The sequence below is a fragment of the Delphinapterus leucas genome, chromosome 17 (assembly GCF_059928025.1).
Source record: "Delphinapterus leucas isolate spDelLeu-1000000601 "Yukka" chromosome 17, BTC_Dleu_Yukka2, whole genome shotgun sequence".
Classification (NCBI taxonomy): Eukaryota; Metazoa; Chordata; class Mammalia; order Artiodactyla; family Monodontidae; genus Delphinapterus; species Delphinapterus leucas.
Window position 1 is genome coordinate 6,081,989 of NC_143145.1, and position 24,036 is coordinate 6,106,024.

Below are 24,036 nucleotides of genomic sequence, written 5' to 3' on the forward strand. Positions count from 1 at the left end.
TGACCTCTGGCTCTTTAGCTGGGATATTTCCCTTGACTCACTTGACCAAGGCTTTTGGATTATCTGGTTTGGGCTGAGCTGAGTGAGGTACCCTTCAAAGATTCATCACCTGGTCTCTGACCTAAGAACTTCCCATATTGGCCTATAGTTTATCCAACATTTCAACACATCTTTACTGGAAGCCCACACTGAACATAGAGGGATGAATAGGAGAGACATGTACGTTCACACAGTTTGTTTATAAATTAAAGCTAGACGAACGGGCAGCACAGCAAGCATTATGGGAAGGGAATAACAAGCAGATAAAGAAGGGCATCTAACCCAGACCTGGGGGTTAGGAGAAGATCCAAGTTTAGAGGAAACAGCACATACTCTAAACTACGGGGTGAACAGGAACATCTACGTGAAAGGACATAGAAGTGGAAGCAGAGCGTTGTGTTCCAGACAGATGGAACCACATGGGTAAGAGTTTGAGCTAAGAGAGAGAAGGTGATCATAGAACAGAAATAACTTCCATTAACTGAAACATGTAGTTTGAGGAGCTGAGAAACAGGGTGTGAGGCTTCAGACAAAAGGGAAGAAAATGTCCCCTGGGCCAGCAACCTAGGGGTGGACGCTTGACCAGGCCAGCCTCCTGGACCAGTTCTTCCCAAGAATGGACAGGAAACATCAGATTCACGAGCTCCGTTCAGCTGCAGGCATCGCGGATCTTTGCCGCGGGTCAGAGTCCTGCCCTTCTGCCCAGATCTTCAGCAAGTTAAGTAAACTCCAGGTGCAAATCAGGAGCCTCAGCAATGCCACTCAGAATGGACACAGGAGGAGAAGTATGAGGCCGAAGCCAGGGCTACTGTACATGCAGGGTCTCTACAATAAGCACTGCTCTGGGCTTACTCTCATCCACCATCTCTTCTGATCCTGCAAGTTAAATGTTAAAATTCCCACTGAACATTTTAGGATGTGGATGATAAGAGAGATTAAGTAACTCACTTAAGGATATATAGATTATAAATCACAGCATCTAAGCACTGATCTACCGAAATCCCTCCTCCTTCTATCGTGCTGCCTCACTGAATGCATGTTTGCTTCCTGGTTGGTTTATTAATAGCAACGATAGTCATATAATAGCATCTAACATTGATTAAATGTCTTCTTTGGACCAGGGGCTTTATTAGGTGCTCTGTATTCATCATCCCTCTTGAACCTAACAACAGCCTATGAAATGAATATCATGATGCTTAAGTTGCCGAGGATAAACCTATAGCTGAGAAAAGGTAATTTTTCTGAGGTAAATGGTTATTACACAGAGGAAGTAAGATTGGAATCCAGGTTCTTCTCATTCCAAGTTGCACGTTCTTTCTATAACCACACTCCTTCTGGATTGAATAACTGAATAAACAGAGAGACAAACAAATGCATTAACGAGAGCACTTTTTAAAAATGAAATGCGTTGAATTTTCTAATTGAAAGAACATGCCTTTTTACTATTTTTTGAAAGTGAAGAAGCCTTCCAGCAGAGATCTCTGGGGTGCTGTTCAGTTATCCATTACAGTACAAGAGACACAGGTGTCAAATGCGCCTGCATCCATCATGGGTTTATTTTGTTTTATTTCAAGGTAGATAATGAGCATCCCATTTATTCTAGGCACTTTTGTTGATGACATACTAGTTGCCATAAAATCTGAGAAGATCAATTTTATGAACAATTAAATGGGGTCTATCCAGAGGTAATTAATTTTATGATGGAGGTTGGCCAAGGTGATAGGAGAGCCTGTTTTAGAGGCATTGATGATAGGGAGGAATAATGGCTCATCAGCTATGAAATAATTCTAAATTACCTGGCTTTCAGGTCGTTATTTATATTTTGTCTGCTGCCCCTCCCCGTTCGCACATGAAGGGAGAGCATATTGTTATCCATAGCATTTTAGGGAGTGATCCAAACTTGCTCTTGGGAGCATAATGGAAACCCAGACTGTTAGGAGACTGACTTTGCTTTCCTGTAGGACAGATGTTCTTTGATCTACAGTTGAAGGAACAATGAGACCATTTGTCAGTGAAAGGAGCTGCTGGACTCAGGAAATTGATAGCAAACAGCTGAGCAAGAGGTCGTTGGAGGTTATGCCCCAGGTAGAATTAATTACCTGTACATTCACTAAACAAATATTTATTGAGGATCTTCTATATATCAGGCACCATGCTAAATACTAGGGATATAGAGTAAGATTAACATAATTAGTGGGGAGCTTGTCAGTCTGTGATAACTGTATTTCCCCTTGAGATGATTCAAAATTTTCTTTAAAAAAGTGACTCTTGGGCTTCCCTGGTGGTGCAGTGGTTGAGAATCTGCCTGCCAATGCAGGGGACACAGGTTCGAGCCCTGGTCTGGGAATATCCCACATGCCGCGGAGCAACTAGGCCCGTGAGCCACAACTACTGAGCCTGCGCGTCTGGAGCCTGTGCTCCTCAACAAGAGAGGCCGCGATAGTGAGAGGCCCATGCACCGCGTTGAAGAGTGGCCCCCGCTTGCCACAACTAGAGAAAGCCCTCGCACAGAAACGAAGACCCAGCACAGCCATAAATAAATAAATAAGTAATTTTTTAAAAAAAGAAAGTGACTCTTGAATAGGCCTGACCATCTCAAAATACAGGGATTGCAAAACACGTGAGCAATGTGGCTTGCCTCCCAGTTTATTGATGATGCTTGCCTTTATCCTTAGAATGGTGTTCCTGCCACAAAGAGAGACAAGTTTGATTGTGATCACCAGGGACCAGTGTAGCACAATAAAAAATGCCAAAGGGCATTCTACTCACCACAGTTTATCAAAGCTTTACCAATCCTTCATGTCTTCTTCATGACGCTTCCTTTTCACCTGCGTTTTCCGAGCACCCACTCCACTCTCTGTGTCGCCAAGCATGGGCAGAGCATGGACCTCTGAGTCTAACTAATTTGTCAGACTCTAGTTGTCCTAATAGTAGCTTCAATTTAGGCAAGAAATTGCACCATGTCGACCCTCCTCACCACCCCCTATAACAACTCCATGGTTACAGGTTTTCAGTGAGAAAAAGACCTGACCCAAATTGCTGAAGGGAAAACAAAAGTTTCACTGGCTTGCAGGACTGAGAAGTCAGGTGGAAAATGGCTTCAAGCACAGCTGTCTTCATAGTCACATATATTCAGATGATTTAGTGCCACACTTTCTCCATCACTGCTTTGTGCTCCTTTGTTTTTCTCCAGAGGGCTTCTGAGATGGTGACCTCTGGTATCTCCACATGTACATTATCCCTATTGCCTAGAATTCCACAAGGAAAAAGTCCTCACTGTCTTACTTACTTGAAAAGACATTTCCAAGATTCACTCTGATTAGACCAAATTGGGTCTCATGTGCCACATCAAACCAACCACTCTGATGGGTCAGTTCTGGTCCATACGCCCACCCTTAGCAGTAACGGGTGAGATTAACTCCATCAGAATCCCATGGACAAGGAGAAGGTTAATTTCCCAAAGGGAATTATTATGAGTGCTGCTTCCAAACGACAGAGGCATAATTTACAGAGCAGACACAAAGAGCAGAGTCCATTCTGCCTATTTTTTCCTGAAAATCTAGCACTTGAGCCTCATAAAGTTGTTGGGAGAATTAAAATAAATGCAAATTACCTTAGCAGGTAGCACAGAGTAGGTATTCAAACAGTCCATTCTCTTTCCTTTCTTTCAAAATGAAATGCATTGTTTTATGCTTTCCTGTCTCTAAGGAGGCAACAGAAGGGTTTTGGTTGGGTGCCAACTCATGTTTATAGCTTTTTCAAGATCAACCAGTCCTGTGGCTTGTGCCGAGTGATAGGTGTGTGTTTTTGAAGGAAAAGTGTTTATACAAGCACAGACTGGAATTACAGAAAGGTCTAGAGAGATTTCTTGGATAAGATCACCCATGTTGATATAGCTAACTTAACTGGTCCTCTTCATGACCACATCATGGACGAAAAGGGATTCACCTTGAGCTCTAATTGATAGGGAGCTTGAGTTCCTATGACAGGAATAATACTACAGCTGGGAAAAAGAGATTCAGAAGTCATCTCTGACCCACGCAAAAGTCATACATGACACAGCAGCTTCCCTGAAAACTTGACAAACAAAAGTTGTGGTGAAGGATCACGTAGCCACTTGTTCTTTCAGCTAGCCAAGAAGGAGTTTGACCTAGAAACACGTCTTGCTGTACCTATATAAATATAGCCAGGCAAGTAGAACAGTCTGTGGCTAAGATAAAAGAAAAAGCCGTCTGGCTCTCTAGAACAACCCTAGCTGGGATTTGAGACGTGTTCTCGTACCCTGGGTTTGGTAATCTAAGCTCCTGGCTTTAGGATCTCCTACAAGAACTGATAGCCATTTTGTTTCTGGTCATCCCTTGTGTTACGATTGGCCAGTGCCTCTTGTTCAGACCCTTAAATGTAACTGCAAAGCCATTTTTATACCAGATGATTCAATGATTTATCCTGCAACCACGAAACAGGAGGAATGAATTCCAGCCCAACTACCAAAAAAACATTCTCTAAAACATTCATGATCAGCAGAAGATGGCAACGATGAAGATCTGGACACCCTGAATAAATGCCTACAGCCTGATCTGATCTACCCTCATCCAAAAGAGGGGACTAAAAAAAAAAAAAAAAAAAAAAGGAGTAGTTGTGTAGTTGTGACAGCTCTTAGCTTTTAGCTGTGAGCCACTTCATTCCTCCTACTGCCTAGATTAAAAATTATTGGCATCCAATCATTGTATTACTCCAAGCTCCTGACAGCAAGACACAACAGAGAAAATCCCTTGAACTTTCCCCAAATCACCTAACACAAGTCCAAATCCTGTAACTAGTGCCTCCTAACACCATCTTACTGAAGGTCCCACGGTTCCCTAAGGTGTGTGGTACCCTTCTTTCAGCAACTCACAAATCCAGCATCGTTAGACACCAGTGTGTCTTCATCTGGAGGACATGGACTCCATCACTGGTACTCATTAGATATTAGTCACTATGGGGAGTTATGAATATGTGGGCAGATTTCATTAAAGGGAACCACTCTTAGGGGGTCCAGACTCACTCTCAATCCTGGTCCTTGCAGCATCTGTGGTAGCTCTAGGGAAAATTTTGGGTTTCCACTGTGTTTTTCTGGATAACCTTGCGTTGAAAGAACCTAATTTTGGTGAAGAATGAGAATAGTTTGCAGAAATGAGGACAGAACTGCACGATATAACCCTGGCTTCAGAAAAGAATCCTTCAGCAGATGGGAGACAAAGATCCTGCCTCTCTCTTTGGATTTGTGCCCTCATCTTCTAGGTCCAGACTGCCAGGACCTTAGGTATTTAGGCTCTGGGGAGACAGTGTAGAAATAACACCTACCATATGAGAGGGAGTCTGTGAATGGTGAGAAAAATCTAGCCCGTAAGCCCTAGAAAGCAAGCCACACCTCGAAAATCAGATTATTGAGTGGTACATGACTTTCGGTGTTCATTTTTTGATTAACACCAAGCCTTTAGTAAACTCTCACTTACATGTGTCAGCCTTGTTCCACTACATAAGTGGTTACACTGAATGTCCATTCTTGGTCTAGAGGCTCAAAAAAGCAACACTGACCCTGCCCCGAGGCCCGTGTGGAAGCAGAGACAGACAGAAGCTAGACCTCCCAAATAATGATGTTGCGCGTGGATAGCTTTGAAGACGCTGGTTTTGATTGTAAGAGAGGTGGCAGTTCCTTCAGAGTGTGGCTTGGCTGGTTTTAAAGGAGTTTTGTCATGAGCCCGGTAACTGCCCTTCCTTGGGTAATTTGCTAATACTTGGAAAGAAAATGAGGGAAAGCCCTGTGGCTTGAGGCATTCACAGAGAGCCTGCCTAGTAAGGAGACAGTAAATGGAGGAAAGCCGAGGATATATTGTAACTTAAAGCAGCTCAGTAATTCCAGACCCTGTACACCCAATCTAGTTTCCACCTGCCCCCCACCCCCCATCTTTGGACACTGATAATCATGACCCAAACGCCCTCTGTCTTGCTAAGAATGAACACGTCTCTCTGCAAACATTTTTATCAGTTCCTTTCTGTGCTAATCTTCCTGCCTGTCATGCATAGGTAGCAGAGTTATGATCTGTAAGTCCAGAAATGTATAATGCAGTTTGAACAAAGAAAATACTGAGAACTATTTGCTACTTACTGGGCAGGATTATGGTGTGCACAAGGGGTTTGAAATATTTACACGTCTCAGAACTACAGGTGAGGACTCATCAAGGCCACTGTGGCTTTTCTTCTTACAGAATTAAGTAAAGCAAGCCACAGAGTTTCACTGGGTGGCAGCGTCTTTGACAGGATATTAATATCACAGGATATTCAAATCACTGCGCTGCCCCTGAAATAATTTTACATCTTTTATTTACAGCAAGCTACTGGTAGATGGGGCTAGTCAAAGAGAGCTCAGGGACCACTGAGATAGGCTTGAAAGATATGGCAGATCAGGTGGAATTTGTGTGATTCAGTAGACGTTTTTTTGGTGTACACCTACTATGTGCCATCTTTTGTGTTTGGGCTTGTGGGAGAAACAGGTGATGTGTTTGCCATGTGATCAATCCTGAAGAGGCAGAGCCAGCCGGTAAACCCTGAGGTCATCATTCCTTAATCCTTCCATCCTTCTCACTTGCACATCTGTTCTGTCCCAGGTTAGGGATGCTTTGTGCTCACAGTGTGCCCTCATTTCTGCCCATACTTGTTCATGCCTAAAATTGGACCGCTGTCCTCTCCACTGCTAACACCCTGGTTTCAGCCACGATTCGCTCTTTTTCTGGGGAACAGAAAAGCCTTCCACATGGCCTTCCTGATGCGACTCTCATTCTCCTGCAATCCTAACTTCATTCTCCACACAGTAGCCAAACTCAGTTCAACTTCAGAGTAGTCTGACTCAAGCCAACTCATGAGTGGCCTGATGGAAGAAAGGGTGTACCCTCTTCTGGAGGTAAATACCATCTATTTCCTTAGCTGCTGTATTTTGTACAGAATGTCTGGCAAGTGATTAAAAATTAGGAACATATGAAAAATGTAAGAACATAGGTCTCATGACCTAGAGAGAAATTAGTCAACAGAAGCAGGTCTGTGTTGGCTCTAATGTTGGAATAATGATGATAATAATAATAATGATTTCAAAATAAGTATGAAAAAATATATTAAAAGATCTAGTGGGAAAAGTTCACATGTATGAACTGATGGAGAATTTCAGCAGGGAGGTGAAACTAATAAAAGGATTAAGTGAAATGCTAGAAATAAAAAAATATGGTATTATTTTGTGGGCTTCAAAACAATATGAGTCCATCAAGGAAAGGATCACTGAACCAGAAGACAGGTCAATAGACATTTCTCAACATAAAACACAAAGAGAAAAAGAGATTCAGTAAAAATGAGTTCTAGCATCCAAGACCTTTGGAACAAAATTAATAATATAACACATGTAATTGGTGTATCAGAGGAAAGAAGATAGAGAATTGGAAAGTTTCCAATAATTTTTCAAAATTTTTGAAAAAAATATCAACTCAGAACCAAGAAGCTCAGCAAATCACAAACAATATAAACACAAAGGAAATCATACATACATATTTTATAGTCAAACTGTGAGATCTTTAAAGTGCTGAAAGAAAAAAAAATCAACTCAGAATTTTTTATATAGCGAAATTACTCTTCAAAAAGGAAAGCAGGGGCTTCCCTGGTGGCGCAGTGGTTGAGAGTCCGCCTGCCGATGCAGGGGACACGGGTTCGTGCCCCGGTCCGGGAGGATCCCACATGCCGCGGAGCGGCTGGGCCCGTGAGCCATGGCCGCTGAGCCTGCGCGTCCGGAGTCTGTGCTGCGCAACGGGAGAGGCCACAGCAGTGAGAGGCCCGCGTACCGCAAAAAAAAAAAAAAAAAGGAAAGCAAAGTAAAGACACTTTCAGATGGATCAAAGGTGAGAATATTTGTCTACACCTGACCTAAACCACAAAAGTGCTAAAAGATACCATACGAAAGTCAGATCTCAGGAAATACTAAAAAGAAACAAAAGGGCCAATATACCTTTTTATTTACACACACACACAATTATGTGTTTTTATAATTTCTTTAAAGACCAGTGAGTGTTTAAAATTAATATAATAGCAATTTGTAGGCCCGTAGCATAAACTATCAGACAGTCAGGGCGAGAGGAGGGCTGAGACCAGGGCGAGGGGAGTGAGGCACCTAGGATGCAAAACTGAAGGAGGCGCTCACCCTCAGGGTCATGTGTACCTCACTCACTTCACCTTCGTCCTGACTCGGAGTGGGAGAGGTAAAATGGAAATATACTATTATAGGAATCTTACATTTTTCATGTGGTTGTATAATTTTGTTTGAAGAAAAATGTGAAATGTTAGCGTGCATATTGTAATATCTAGAGCAACCATTGAAAAATGTGAGCTATAACAAGTCAATGAGGTCAATTCAAAAACTTAAAGATACTAAATACTAAACATTCAAAAATAGAAGAAAGGACTGAGATGCAGAGAAACAAAAAGTAAATGGGATAAATAGAAAACAAATAGGAAATACAGTAGAATTGAGCCCAAACATATATCTTTATATTAAAAATAAAGAGACTAAGCAAACCAATTAAAAGGCAGAAGTTGTAAAATTGGATACAAAGCAAGGCCTGGTTACCGGTTATTAGCAGAAACTTCAAACAGGCTGATGATAAAAGGATAGAAAAAAATACATTGTAAAAACTTAGACAGAAAAAAATGTGACTCTATTAATAGTCTTCAAAGTATACTTCAAAAGGAAAGAACATTACTAAGCAAATGCATTTAACAATGGTTAAAGATTACATTAATCAAGACGGTGTAACGATCATACTCTGTATTAAACTAATAATGGAGCTTCAAAAAGTTTTACAAGGCAAAAATTGACAGAACTAAAGGCACATATAGACAAATCTACCGTCAAATACAGGGATTTCAACATCCCTCTCTTGCTAAATGACAGAACATAGATAAAAATATTAACAACATCAATGCTTGTAGGATTTTTCTAAATGAGAATTTAAAGGGAGTAGGAATAACTTTAATAACAATATTAAATAGTTACTCTTCTAAAATCACAGAGCAAATGGCATGACCAGACTCCCAACCAGCTGCTAGCTATTCTGATTTATCAGTTTGGTGCTCTTTCCTCACACCATAAATGCACTGGAAAATGCTAAGGTAATTGTTATATCACTGAAAATCATAAAAAAATGTGGCTCCTTGTGTGCGATAGCCCAGTGCAGGTACTAGAGCCTGAGAGAGAAACTCTAAAATGGTGGACATGGATAAAATGGCAGGTCCACTGGGAGCCAAAATAGCTCTCTTCCCAAGGGGTCGGAAAAGGATAGCCCATTCTTCCCACGTCATTGACTCAAAAGACCGTAATGAAACTATAATGATCCATCATGTCAGGGAATACTACTGTTTAGGGAGCACTTGATCTGTGAGCTGTTGGCACCATGCACTGTGAGGAACCGTTAAGGTACAGCTTTGCCAATGTGCGCAATATTGAGGAGCCACATCTGCCAAAGGGACAAGGACCTGCCTGCCAACTCTGAGGGCTCCATTCCTGAGACACAGAGTTAAAGCTAAAGTGGAAGAGGTTTTTCAGACAAAGCATGGCACTATTTCTTCATGAGAGAGAGAGAGAGGGAGAGAGGGAGGGAGAGAGATGGAGGAAAGGAGAGGAAATGAATAAAATTCTATCAAGGCAATTTAAAAAATCAGAAGTATCCACACTGATCTGTGTCATTGTCAGGTCAATCAGTCCATAGGTGATCGTTAAGCCTTTAGGAAGAATGAGATATGAAATGATATATATAAAGAATATCATCCTTGGCATACAGACTGAATGGGTTTGTTTGCTCCCCAAAATTCATAGGTTGAAATCCTAACACCCAATGTGCTGGTATTGGGAGGTAAGTAGGTCACAAGGGTGAAACCCTCATGAATGGAATCAGTGCCCTTAAAAAAGGGACCCCCGAGCACTCTCTCTCTGCTCTTTCCACCACGTGAGAATGTAGGGAGAAGTTGGTGGTCTGCAAACTGGAAAAGAGACCCCACTAGAACCTCATGGTGATGGCACCTTGATCTCAGATTTCCAGCCCCAAGCCTGTGAAAAATAAATTTCTGTTGCTTATAAGACACCTGATCTGTGATGCTTTGCTGTAGCAGCTCAAACTGACTAGGATGCTTGGTCTTTGCTCATATAAGCATATTCCTGTGTGGTAAAACTTAGGTTTCCAGGGATGCTGCAGTGGAAATAAAATAGTCTGATAGACCTGGCTTTGCATCCTGTTCCACCAACTTTTCACCTTATGATCTTGGGTCGAGAACTTAAGCTTAATTTTCCTCATCCAAAAAAAAAAGTGCTCATCACTCCCACTGCTGCTAACCTGGCCCCAGACTGCCCTCATCTCTCACCTGCATCAACGTCATAGCTTCTGAATTGGTTCCTTGCCGGCACTTTTCTCCCCTACAGCCAAGTTCCGGAGCATTCTTTAAAATCATAAATGTTTTCATGTCATTTTCCTGCTCAGAACATTTACCATTAGAATAAAACCCATAAAATTTGTTACAAGGTCTTACAACATCCTACATAACCTTGTCCCTGCCTGTCTCCCCCTGCTCTCCTCCTACGACCCACCTGGTGGTCACTGCACTATTGCCATGGTGGCCATCTTGTTTCGATTAAAAAACATCAAGCCAGTTCCCACACCAGAGCCTTTCTACCGGTTCTCCCTTCTGCTTAGACCATTCTTTTGCACAGCTTGCTCTCTCAGTTCCCGGGTTTCCGGGAAAATTTCAGGTCCTCAGGGAAGCCTACTCTGGCTGCTCCAACCTAAACAGCCTCCTGCCCCCTCCACCTCTCTCTCCTCATCATCACTCTTCAAGCCACCACTCTGCATTATTTCTTGTTGCAGAGTCACCTCTATCTGAAATTATATTATGTATCAATCAACTGATATAACAGTTTATGATAGTGTATTGCTTCTACACCCAACTTCTATAATAATGTAAGCTCCAGGAGGAGAGAGTGTTTTTATTTGTTTTTGTTCTGTATTGTGTCCCACGTGTTTAAAATAGTTTGGATCGTGAAACAGTTTGGGTCATATCATAATATGACATGTATGTGTATGTGTGTGTGTATATAAGTATATTCTATGTATATAGGCAGACATATACAATATGTTTCTATTTAGATTTGTATTCATACTCCTATTAAATACATGAATGAATGAATAACTCCACAGATACTGAGTGCGTAGAAGTGACTGCGCTGAGCTGTGTCCACAGTGTGCTGCTTTCCCTGGCCGCTCTGGGTAATTGGAGCTGCTCCAGAATGCCAGTCAAGAACTCTCTGCACTGCAGCTAACACGGAGCAGACCTCCGTCCAACAACAAGACCTTTTGGAATCAAGTCTCAGTGGGCCCCTCTGAAATAACAGATACAGTGCAGTAAAAAGAGCCCACGGAAACAGCATTTATAACTCTCTTTACAACTCAAGTCTATCAGAGGAAATGCCAAGAAAACACATATAAATAAAAATGAATTCTCAGATTTATCTGCTGAGACTGTACCAACCTAATAAGGTTTCCCCAGCAAAATCAGGGCAGGTGGGGAGGAAAAATACCCCCTCAATTTCTTCTTTTCAGCCCACATATAAAGGCAATTCCTCCTTGTTTCCAGCCAGGGCCTCCTCTGATCACACGTAAGTGGTTCTAACTACCTTTGATTGGAGGTGAGAAGGGAAGGAACCATGCTTTCGCATGGCTAAATTCTTCATGGCACGTAGTGCAAATAGGACCACCTGGTTCCCAGGTTTTACATCCTTCTACTCCCACTAGTGAGTCTGACGTACCTGAAGGTCTGACCATCAAAATCTCAAAATCTTAAAAGAAAAAATAGGGCTTCCCTGGTGGCGCAGTGGTTGAGAGTCCGCCTGCCGATGCAGGGGACATGGGTTCGTGCCCCGGTCCGGGAAGATCCCACATGCCGCGGGGCGGCTGGGCCCGTGAGCCATGGCCGCTGAGCCTGCGCGTCCGGAGCCTGTGCCCCGCAACGGGAGAGACCACAACCGTGAGAGGCCCGCGTACCGCAAAAAAAAAAAAAAGAAAAAATATATGTATTTATATATGTATACGTGCGTGTGTGTTTTAACTTCTTCTTGCCTGAAGCAGGATGTGTACATGCACACATATGTGTACACACACACACTCTAGTTACCTCTGTTGTCAACTCATTTTCTGCCACATTAGCTTTAACTCTATACCCCGTTCCTAATAACTAGACTCTAGTTTCCTTCTCTGTGCATAAGCCCCAAATTCCCAGTGCCCTCAAGATACATATAATACCTTACCCTTAGAATTTCCATCCTAGGCATGGCTTGTCTATTCCTAACTGTTGTCTGGACTCACCTTTTGCCATTCACCCTTTATATCCCATACAACCTAGACACTGTATTCTCTGCACCCTGCTCTAATTCAGAATCCAGTTTGCTTGGAGGTCATTCCAAGCCACAGGTTATTCTAGAACCAAAGTTGTGGGTCCAGAAGATGTGGGGAGGTACACTCATGGTGCAGCAGGAGTAGATGGTACCTTGAATATTAGTTTGGGGGAAAAACAGAAAAGGTTGAATAAAAATACTCAAGGCCTTGGGTCATATCCCGGAGTCTGCTGGGATGGGGGGAGGGGCAGCAGGTACTAAAGCCATAATGGAGGGAGGCGTAGGGAATCAGAAAATGGGTAAAGAATGAAAGAAAATGAATGCATGCATGCTGATTCTCCCAGCTGTCAACACTTCCTGTGACCTATAATACGCTGAGTGCAGTGCTGTGCTCCAGGGACAGAACACAGCCCCAGCCATCATGAGAACAGGGTTGAGTTGAGGTGGGAGCTAATAAGAAAACTGACAATTTTAATACTATTATCCCCAGCAAGACTTTCATTACGCACAGTGCTGCTGAGGATTTCTATTCAATATAACAGACTGAGCTGACATAAGAATTCTCTGTCTCCAAGCTAAAACAAATAGAATGCTGGATAAAACCTAACCAGAATTTATTATTTTTTCATACATAAAGTGAGGTTAATCCAATAAAGGGATGAAGAGCAAACACATTGGTAACGAGATGACAAACCTAAAGGATTTATGGGAGAATCAGGACCAAATCTGCAATTCCATGCCTGGGGGAGAGATCTTTAGCATCAGAAAAGGTCATGAAGTACCAGCCAGGGTTCCTGTGCACATGAGAGCTTACCTGTTAGAGAACCAAAAGTACGAATGCCCAGTCTTTATGTGAAACAGAACAAAAACTCTATCCGCTGGCCAAAGAAAGAAGGGAGAAAGCATACAGTCATGCCTGATACGCAAAACTCAGGCCCGCCCTGTAAGAGTATATGGTCTGCATATTAAATAAATAAATATTTTAAAACTGCTCTAGGATCAGTGAAATCATACTCTCCCAATTCTCTGAAGCAGATATAGACACAAATCTGTCTAAATGAATGCTCCGCAAATGGGGGCCCAGATAATTCTCCAACAGACTTAACACCCACTGAAAGGGAGCTCATAGTCAGAAATGAAAAACCACAAGAGGACAGCAACCACTAAGCGGGACAGTTAGCAGATGCTACAAACAGGAAGAGCTCGAGACAATGTATTTATTTAGTCAGCAAATATTTACTGAACGCATACAGAGCACTATTTTAGCACAGTGACAAATAAGCAAATAAAACAGGCCCCAAATTTTTGCCTTCATGAGTTTATATTGCAGTAAGAAAAGACACTTGAAAAATACTTGAAAGTACGCAACCAAGAAAGAACTTACAGCTAATGAATTACCTATACATTGTGTGCTTCCTCTAAAAAAGCCAGGAGTCACCTTATACTCAAAAGTTCAGAGATGTACCAATTATTCAGTGTCTTCTATTCATTTATTAAGATGAAAAAGTTATAACATAGTGAGATATATATATATGTATATCTCAGTATATATAATATAATGTAATGTGTCTCTTACTATGTATTGATGTATAATTCATTATATATAGTCCAAGTCTGATGATGCAGCCCAGGCACCTGGACTGGATTTGGCTGTTTCCTCTGCTTCCATCATGGAACATCTCTTACATTTGGGACAGAAGTGTACACAGGGATTAAAGTGCAAACTATAGAGTCAGCCAATCTGGTTTTGAATATCAACTCTTCACTTACCAGCTAAAAGATCTTAGGGGGGTTGCCCAAACCCACTGAACTCTTTCCACAGTTTTAAAAAGAAGATAAAAAGTGGGCAGAGGAGCGGAATGGACATGTCTTCAAAGAAGACATACAGATGGCCAACAGGCACACGCAAAGATGTTCAACATCACTAATAATCACGGAAATGCAAATCAAAACCATAGTGGGGGGCTTCCCTGGTGGCGCAGTGATTGAGAGTCCACCTGCTGATGCAGGGGCCCAGGTCTGGGAGGATCCCACATGCCGCGGAGCGGCTGGGCCCGTGAGCCATGGCCGCTGAGCCTGTGCGTCCGGAGCCTGTGCTACGCAACGGGAGAGGCCACGACAGTGAGAGGCCCGCGTACCGCAAAAAAAAAAAAAAAACATAGTGGGATATCACCTCACACCTGTTAGGATGGATATGATCAAAAAGGCAGAAAATGACAAGTCTTGGTGAGGGTGTGGAGAAAAGGGAGCCCTTATAAACTGTTGGTGGGAATGTAAATTGGTGCAATGACTACGGAAAACATTATGGAGATTCCTCAAAAAAATTAAGAATAGAACTACCATATGATTCAGATATCCCACTTCTGTGTATCTATCCAAAGAATATGAAAACACTGCTTCAAAAAGATATATGCACCTCTAAGTTCATTGCAGCATTATTTACAACAGCCAAGATTTGCGAACAACCTAAGTGCCCATCAATGGATAAAAGGATAATATATATTTATATATAGTGGAATACTACTCAGCCATAAAGAAAGATGAAATTTTGCTTCTCTCATGTGTGGAATATAAGCAACAACAACAAAACTAAATAAACGAACAAACCAAACAAAAGCAAACACATAGATGCAGAGAACAGAGTAGTGGTTACCAGAAGTGAAAGGGTTAAGGAGAAGGTGAAACAGGTAAAGGGGATTCACCATATGGTGCTTTTGATGGGAACAAAAATTTTGGTGGTGAGCATGCTGTAGCATATACAGAAGTAGAAAAATAATGTTGTACACATGGAACTTATGCTGTAAACCAATGTTACCTCATAAAAAATAAATTTTAAATGAAAAGGATATCACTAGACAGAAACTCATAGGGCAATTATGATTTCTCTATGTAAAGCACATAGCAGTGCTTGGCAGATAGTAAGAACTCAATAGTTATTAGCTATTATTATACTATTTTGATGCCAGATAAAATTTACCCATGATAAATATTGATACTTCTTGATTCTTTTTTCAAAGAATGGGATTTCTTTTAAATTCTGGAAGATAACCACCAATCAAACACTTAAATCTTTACAAGTGAAATGAAGTCCCTTCCCTTTCACGGACAACCTTAGGAATAGAGGGAAGCATTTGTTAAATTGACGAGAGATGGATGGCAAGGATTATTCCAGAACCGAAGTAGGTAAAAGCTGTTCAATAAATTGTGACCAACAAGTTAACTGCGATGGAGAAGAAAATTGTTCAGACATGTGATTTGGGACGATTTAGGGCTAAAGCTCCTTTGAAATGTACATCCATTCTGTCCTCTAATACCTCCCGCAGGTTGATTAACTCACTAAGCTGGGTTTTATGAGAAAGCCCCTGTGATAATCTGTGGGTGAAGTCATCTTGAAAATGACAGAGTGCAGCATTAAGGGCAGTTAATCTTACCTTGTGGCTGTTTGATGTCAGTAGACTCTGATAATGTTAAAGTGTGTTATCAATGCCGTGTGAAGTCATCAGAGGCCAGTATGTATGTCTTTTCTGTGAGGACAAATGATAACGGCAAGGAAGATGTCAATATTGCTTCACTAATGACTATATATGCATACTCTAATTTTATCCGCAATTTATTGTGAAATATAACTAACAGCATCTTCATTTTACAAATCAAGAAACTAAGACTCAGAGAGCTTAAGTCACATTATGAACAATGGCAAAATCAAAATTCTAAGTCAGTCAGTCTGATTCCAAAATTTCTGCATGGAATCTGCTGTAAAATAATCAAATCAAGGAAGTCTGTAAATAGATTTTCTCCATGTTACTCTTCCTTAGTCAAAAAATAATAATAGGGCTTCCCTGGTGGCACAGTGGTTAAGAATCCGCCTGCCAATGCAGGGGACACGGGTTCAAGCCCTGGTCCAGGCAGATCCCACATGCCCCAGAGCAACTAAGCCCGTGCACCACAGCCACTGAGCCTGCACTCTAGAGCCCGCGAGCCACAACTACTGAAGCCCGCACGCCTAGAGCCTATACTCAGCAACAAGAGAAGCCACCGCAATGAGAAGCCTGCGCACCGCAAGGAAGAATAGCCCCCGCTCGCCGCAACTACAGAAAAGCCCACGCAGCAACAAAGACCCAACACAGCTAAAAATAAATAAATAAAATAAATTTTAAAAAATAATAATAACTGATATTAAGCACAAGGAAAACATAGTCAACCATATTTGTAAATATTATTAAAAAATCGTTTCAATGATAAGGTGCTTCCCCTTGAAAAAATTGCTCTTGTGATTCTGGTATTTTATTGGTGTATTATTTATCTCTCCTGCATGCTTGGTTTCATAAACACTTTCCACAATGCTCACATGTCCCTAATAAAACAATGTGACACTTGCATTATGGGCTTTCCACAAATTAGTTTGACAGCCAGTAAAAATCATGTTAAGAAAAAGAAAAATCTCAGCATCGAAATTGTGATGGGCATTTATTTGGACATTTGACAATAATATTTGAGCATCTGGAGTACACACCCTGATTAGAGTTTACAATTGTTTAGCCAGCTGTCTCATTTCTATTGCCACTGGGTGTTATCCAGACACATATCTTAATCATTCATGAGCTTCATGGAAACATTCCAAGAGGAACAACTAACGGGCCACTGCTCTTGCCTGGATACTGTCAGATAAGATGTAGAGTCCTCGAATGTCGGAGATGAAAGAAACTTAAGTGATAATTTGTCCAACTACATCCTTTTACAAATGAATAAACCAGAGCCCGGAGAGAGGATGCAATTACTGTATTAGTCAGGATAAGGCAAGGTTATACTGCAGCAACAAGCAATCTCACATTACGGTACTTTAAAACAGAGGGGAGTTATTTCTCTCTTAGGCTACATGACCCAAACCATAGTCGGCCAGGCATATAGGCCATAAGAGGCTCTCCTCCCACATGGGCTTACGTTGTCATCACAGAGGACTAGCACAATGCAAGTTGTACCCAAGGTCTTAGACTTCCTTCCATGAAGCAAAGCTCTTCACTTCTGCTTCATTTTGTTGGCTGAAATTAGTCACATGTTTAACTTCAAAGGAGAAGGGATGTGTAATCCTACCAAGTACTCAGGGGATAAAGTCAGATGTATGTTTGAGCTGCAATAAATATCATAATCCCCATTAGCCACAGCCACACTTACGATGTGACATTAGTGCAGAATTCAGTGAAAGGCATGATTCCAGCAGAGGTTAAAACCAAGAAAGAGGGACTTCCCTGTCAGTCCAGTGGTTAAGACTCTGCTCTCCCAATGCAGGGGACCCGGGTTCAAGCCCTGGTCGGAGAACTAAGATCCCACATGCCGTGCGGTGCGGCCAAAAAATTAAAAACAAAAATAAAACAAGAAAGAGATGCTTTGGCAGACCTAGAAGGGCAGTGACAGAAGGAAACCTGACATGCTGTTCTAATAATCTCTCCATTTGGGGCCAAGGACTCTTTGGATAGTTTGGTACATCTGGATGGCTCAGGAAGCAGATGTCCAGCTCTGACCCTACAGATGGAGAAAACCACGTTGGAAGGAAAATAACACCAAGGTAAGTGGATGCTGGGGACTAATCAAACTCTTCTGTAGGTTCAGGAGACACTGGCAAAGGGAGAACCCAAATTAGGGTGGAAAATAGTCAAAGCTGTAACTAGAATATGTAGCAGCACTCATGACCCAAACTAAAGTGCACGGAGGGTAAAAAGTATAAGGGATGGGTCAAAGCCAACTTATCACACTAAGAGAGTAAATACGGAGAGAAGGAGATACATTCCCTTTCATATGGTCCTTGGTGTGTGTGTTTGAGAAAAGGAAGCAGCATAAAGATTGGAGGAGTCCTGAGAGTAGAATCTGGAAAGCACTAAGCGTGGTCTCTGGGCTCCATTCTACTGGTCAGAGAGAACGGTCAGTCTTAGGAGATAGAGGGAAAGTGAGGCAGAGTTCTAGTCCTAGGGAGGGAGAAATAGAGAGAGGAGGAAACAGAGAGTGTCACAGCAAGCAGAGAACCATCTCCGTCTGAAGGCAAGCCCTGGAATCGCAGATAAAGGTCCTCAGGTCACTTCACGACCCGTTCCCTGGCCCTCTAGGATGGTGAGGCTAAAGTTGTGCGTACGTTGCTCACCTGATTCTGTCTAGTTGATTGGTTCATAACTGGCTCACAGTAAAGACATGAATATATGTCTTGATGTAAAAACCTGGGAAAACTGAGGGCCTGACAACAAAACAAGCAAGCAAGGTAACTAAGCCCGGGAATGCGAGGGCATTTCTTCCTTCCTCTGGAAGAATCCACCCACTAAATCTTGTTCAATTTCCCTTAAAATATGGGGGCCTAGGTGGTGATATGTCCTAGTCGGGGCATAAGATCACCGCCTGATTGACACACTACTCCATTCTGTTGGTGGACGGAGCACAGTTACTGGCTGTTGACAGCACCTTTGCTTTTCATTCATCAATTCATGAGAAACTAAAGCTGGAAGGGAAGTGACTGGAAGCCACTCATACTACACGGAGCAAAAAGCGGGATGTCCTGGGCCTGTGTGTGTCTGTGCGCCCTGGATGTGTTGGATTTTTAAAGCTGGCTGTAGCTTAGACGCTTGGCTTTAGGAGGACAGAAGAATTCTCTTAGGAAGACAATTGTTCTTTGTTTAGGAAAAGCTCACGAACAGGTACCTTTCAAAGTACAAAGTGAGAGCCGGAAGCTGATTTGAGGTATATACCTAAGGAGGGGATTTTTCTGCATCACAAATTAATCGGGTCTCTGTTCTCCAAACAGAGGATTTTGAAGATCCCCAGGGCAGCTGAACAAGAGGAGTACGGGCCCAGTAAGGGCTGAAGGTAAAGGGTAAAGGGTAAAAGGCCGGCACCAATAGCAGGAAGATCAGCCAGGTCATGTGGAGAAAGACAGCCAACGAGAGCTCACGGGGTATGCGTCCTGGCCCAGCCTATTGCAATGTCTCACCTGTTCTACTCTGAGCCATAATCATCCTCCAACATCCTCAGCACTCAGGAAAAGGTGGTTGCATCCAATGGCTTCATGTTAGTAATTCTGGAAAGTGTAAGTCATGTGAATATTCTCCATTTGGAAAAAAAGCAAGACAGAGAGTGCACAGCAGTTTCTGAAGGCCATAGGGAAAGCAGAGTGATGGCAAAGTCAAGAAAAACAAAGATCGTGAGAGAACAATCGGAAGGCAGGATACGAGCCCTCTTCCCGCCCTGAGAGTCCTCGGTGATGTTGGAGAAGCTGAGAGGCTTTGCCAGCAACCAGGCTGGGGCTCCAGACATGCTATCAGAACACTGACATTAGGGGTGATGGACAGTCAGGGCTGGATGAGCAGCTACACTTTACACTCACAAACCTGGAGCTGAATTTTTGTGCCCAAAGGCAGATTCACTTTGAACTGGAGCTGGCTGAACACAAAATCACAGGAATGCTGAGAAATGACAAGTTGTCCCTTTGAGTCAGAGAACTTGTTCTTGTAGTTTTTTCCATTCTGCTCGGGAAGGGGCCAGTAAACATCCCAGGAAAAACCCCAGGGAAGTGATTGTTTCTCGAGCGCTCGAATTACACTGAATTACGTGCTTGCTTCACTCTAACTAGCCTTGGTTTCTGCTTTGCCAGCTACCCCTTATTCCTTCCTAACCCAACAGAGGTTCAGGGGGCTACTCCTTTGCCACAGCGTTCAAGGGAAAATGACCACATCACCCACTTGTCTGTGTAGACGGTCACTCACAAAGCCTTGAGGGTGCTGGGAAAGTCTCACGTCCTGCAAAGGAAGCTGGACCTCAGGAGGGATTAGAAATAGGAATAAGAAATCAATCGGACGCCAGGCTTCCCTGGTGGCGCAGTGGTTGAGAGTCCGCCTGCCGATGCAGGGGACGCGGGTTCGTGCCCCGGTCCGGGAGGATCCCACATGCCGCGGAGCGGCTGGGCGCGTGAGCCATGGCCGCTGGGCCTGCGCGTACGGAGCCTGTGCTCCGCAACGGGAGAGGCCAGAACAGTGAGAGGCCCGCATACCGCAAAAACAAACAAACAAAAAAGAAATCAATCAGACGCCAAGGCGCCTCTCCCTCTCTCCCCCTCTCCCCCTCTCTCCCCCCTTACCTTTTAATCTCTCCTCCTCATTCTTCCCCACTTCCTTACCTGCTCTGAAAACAAGCGAGGCCTCACATCCATAGCTTTACATGGTCTTCCAGATGAAGAGCACGACAGAGTTCCACAAGGCTCCGAGACCTGGACTCCAGATTTCCTGCAGGCAGAGGCCGATTGGCCTAGTTTGGGCTACTGACTTACCTCTGGCCTGACCAGCTGTGGCCTGGGGGCCAGAGCCTAAGGGTTCCAACAGCACATTCTCAGGAGAAGGGTGAATGACACTGTCTAAGAAGGAGTGTGTGAACACTGAGAGGCAATGAGTCTTTCTAGTGTTCAACTGTGAAGAGTCCACACGTCCAGGCACCACGGCGGGCACATTCGATAAACTGTTTTCTATAAATCTCCCAAGAACCAGGCAGCATAGCCATTATTAGCCCATTTTACAGACATGGAATGAGAGGTATATCAGAGAGTCCCAGCAGAGAACAGATGGCACACCCCAGCAGGGCTCAGACAACATCAAGGGGGGGTGTTCACCCAGGAACCACAGCTGGAACCAGCCACCACCCCTGGATCCAGGGTCAGGGCGAGGGCGCAGTGTTCCAGAACCTGATGGGAGCTGCAGGGGAACCATCTCTGCCTGGGAGCTGTGGCCATAGGTGGAAGCACCAGCTGCTACCCAGGCTCTGGTCCGACAAGGACAGAACAGTGAGAGCAAGTACTGTGGCCACTTTTACTCTAACCATCAGCTGGTGCCTCCCGCCAGCAACTAGAAACTGGAAACGCTGCACAGATGAGGTCCACCAGGGCAGCCTCCCAGGGCACCAAGTACGGTGAGAAACGGAGCTATCAGGCAAATGGAGAATAACTGAACAAGGGACTTGAGGGTCCAGGCCTTCCGGGGTTCTCATCGCTCTCGTCTCCTTTACCACTTGACCCTTGCTTGTCACCTAAACTCCAACCATATTAAATGACTTGGATTACTGATGCCTTGCTGCTCAAAGCACAGTCCACAGACCAGCTGTATCAGCTCACCAGGGAGCTGCAGAGTCTCAGGCTCCGCCCCAGATCTACTGAATCCAAATCCACCTTGAATCAATATCCACGGGCGATTCCTGTGCATCTGGAAGTGTGCAGGCATTACCCTAATGGACCCCGATGGCTCTAACTCTAGGACTTCACACAGGATGACCCCCCCTTATCTTTGCATGGTGTAACACATAGAGCACCATTTTTAATTTGTCCAGAAATATTTTTAAAGGGATTCTTTTCTCCAGCATGGTGGGAATGCTAATGATATAGCTGGTCTCCCCAACATCATGGGAGTCTCGTGATTCAGGCTGACCTGGGTGCACAAATTTCAGAGTCCAGAGATAAACTCGAGAACAGTGCTTCTAATTAACTACAGTGGATGACTGAACACACGAGTGAGTAAGAGAATAGGAATGTGGCCCAAACAGGACCATGCAGTGTCCTTTTCTGGGGAACTGACGTGGATCCTGGCAGAGTACCCATTTGTACAAGGACCATGCAAGCCTGGATCAGCATAGCGTATTCCACTTGCCTAAATGGGAGAAAAATTCTAGAGAAAGAAACAAGAAAATAAAATATATGTGTAAGAGCAAGAGAATTGTAGACATTGTCTAGACCGGGATTCCACCCATACCTGGGCAGTCCCTTGAACCCCTCACTTGTGGCAGTCAATAACTTCTTTCTTTGTGCTTAAACTTATTCTTTTTGGTATCTCTACCTAGCAACTGAATGATGTCCAATGAATCCTTCTGGATATTTTATATTCGTATTCATCTTTCTGGAAGAGCGTAAGTGTCACCTCCTCCAGGAAGCCTTTCGTGATACCTCTTCCCTAAGCAGAAAGAAGTGTCACGTCTCTTTGCCAACACAATCTTCTGGGCGTATCTCTAGCACGACATGTATCACATCATAGGACCACCACGTGCCCCAGCATCTTTCTCACTGGACTGAAGTGAGGACCAAAGGCAAGTACCACAGCTGTCTTTTTCACCATTGAAATAACAGCATGCTGAGGAGTGTCTGGCATATAATGGGCACTTAATTTATTTTGTTTTATTTTGTTTTGTTCGTTTTTGCATTAGGAGCTAAAACACTTGCTCTGGAATTTTTAATTTATGTGTTGTTTTTCTTTTAACTGTGGCATGGTGGGGTTTTTTTTAATTGAAGTAGAGTTGATTTACAATGTTGTGCTAATTTCTGCTGTACAGCAAAGTGACTCAGTTATACACATATATACAGTCTTTTTACATTCTTTTCCATTAATATATTTTGAATTAAAAAAAATCATTGGACATAACTCTCCCACATCCTATACATATGCAGAATGTTTCAGTCCTTGTGAAACTTTCAAGTTAGTGGTATTTCAGCAGAATTGGACAAATCCTCCTGGGCAGGTCCAATAAAAATAGAGGAACAATGTAATCACCCACTCTTTTCAGCTTCATTAAGTAAGGAATTGGAGGTAAAACTGAGAAGGCAGACAGCACTTGGGAATTTGATACATGTCTTTTAAAGGACTTAAAAAGAACAATTAGGAAGACAGGGTTCCACAGTTAAAATGAATCTTAAGTGAATCAGTCTGGAAAGAGAAGCCTGAATTAGATTTAAAGGGAAAGTTTAAGGGATTCTTCATAATTAAGTAAGTTAATTCAAAACATTCACAGTCTAATAGTTTCATCCACTCCTAGGGCTGGGTTGAGAGGAAAGAGAACAAATTAGTAAGAAGTACCTCTATAAAATCTATACCACGCATGTAGTTGAATCTCCTGCTGGACTAGGACCTGACGTGGTGGAGAAATCAGGTGGTGGAGGCAAGATGGTGCCTCAAACGGCAGCTTGGGAGATGCACAATCAAAGGAGAATTAACAGAGGCTGCATTTCCAAGGGCAAAATCCATGAAAGCATCCAAAGTCATGTTAACAAATCTAAATAAAGCCTGAAATGAAGAAGCAAGTTCAGCTGTCTGCCCTGGAGTACAAGGAAAACAGAAGCTTGTGTGTTGATTCACATCTACACATACTGCCAGGTACTTGCCAGGATCAGTCCATGGAGGTTGGGGCATTAGGCAACAGGAAGATACTAGGCCACCCCAGTGTTCACTGCAGTGCTGTTTACAAGAGCCAGGACATGGGAGCAACCTAAGTATCCATTGACAGATGAATGGATAAAGAAGACGTGGTACATATATATACAATGGAATATTACTGAGCCATTAAAAAGAATGAAATAATGCCATTTGCAGCAAGATGGGTGGACCTGGAGATGATCATACTAAGTGAAGTAAGTCAGACAGAGAAAGACATATCATATGATATAGCTTACATGCAGAATCTTTAAAAAAAATGGTATAAATAAACTTATTTACAAAACAGAAACAGACTCACAGACTTAGAAAACAAACTTATGGTTA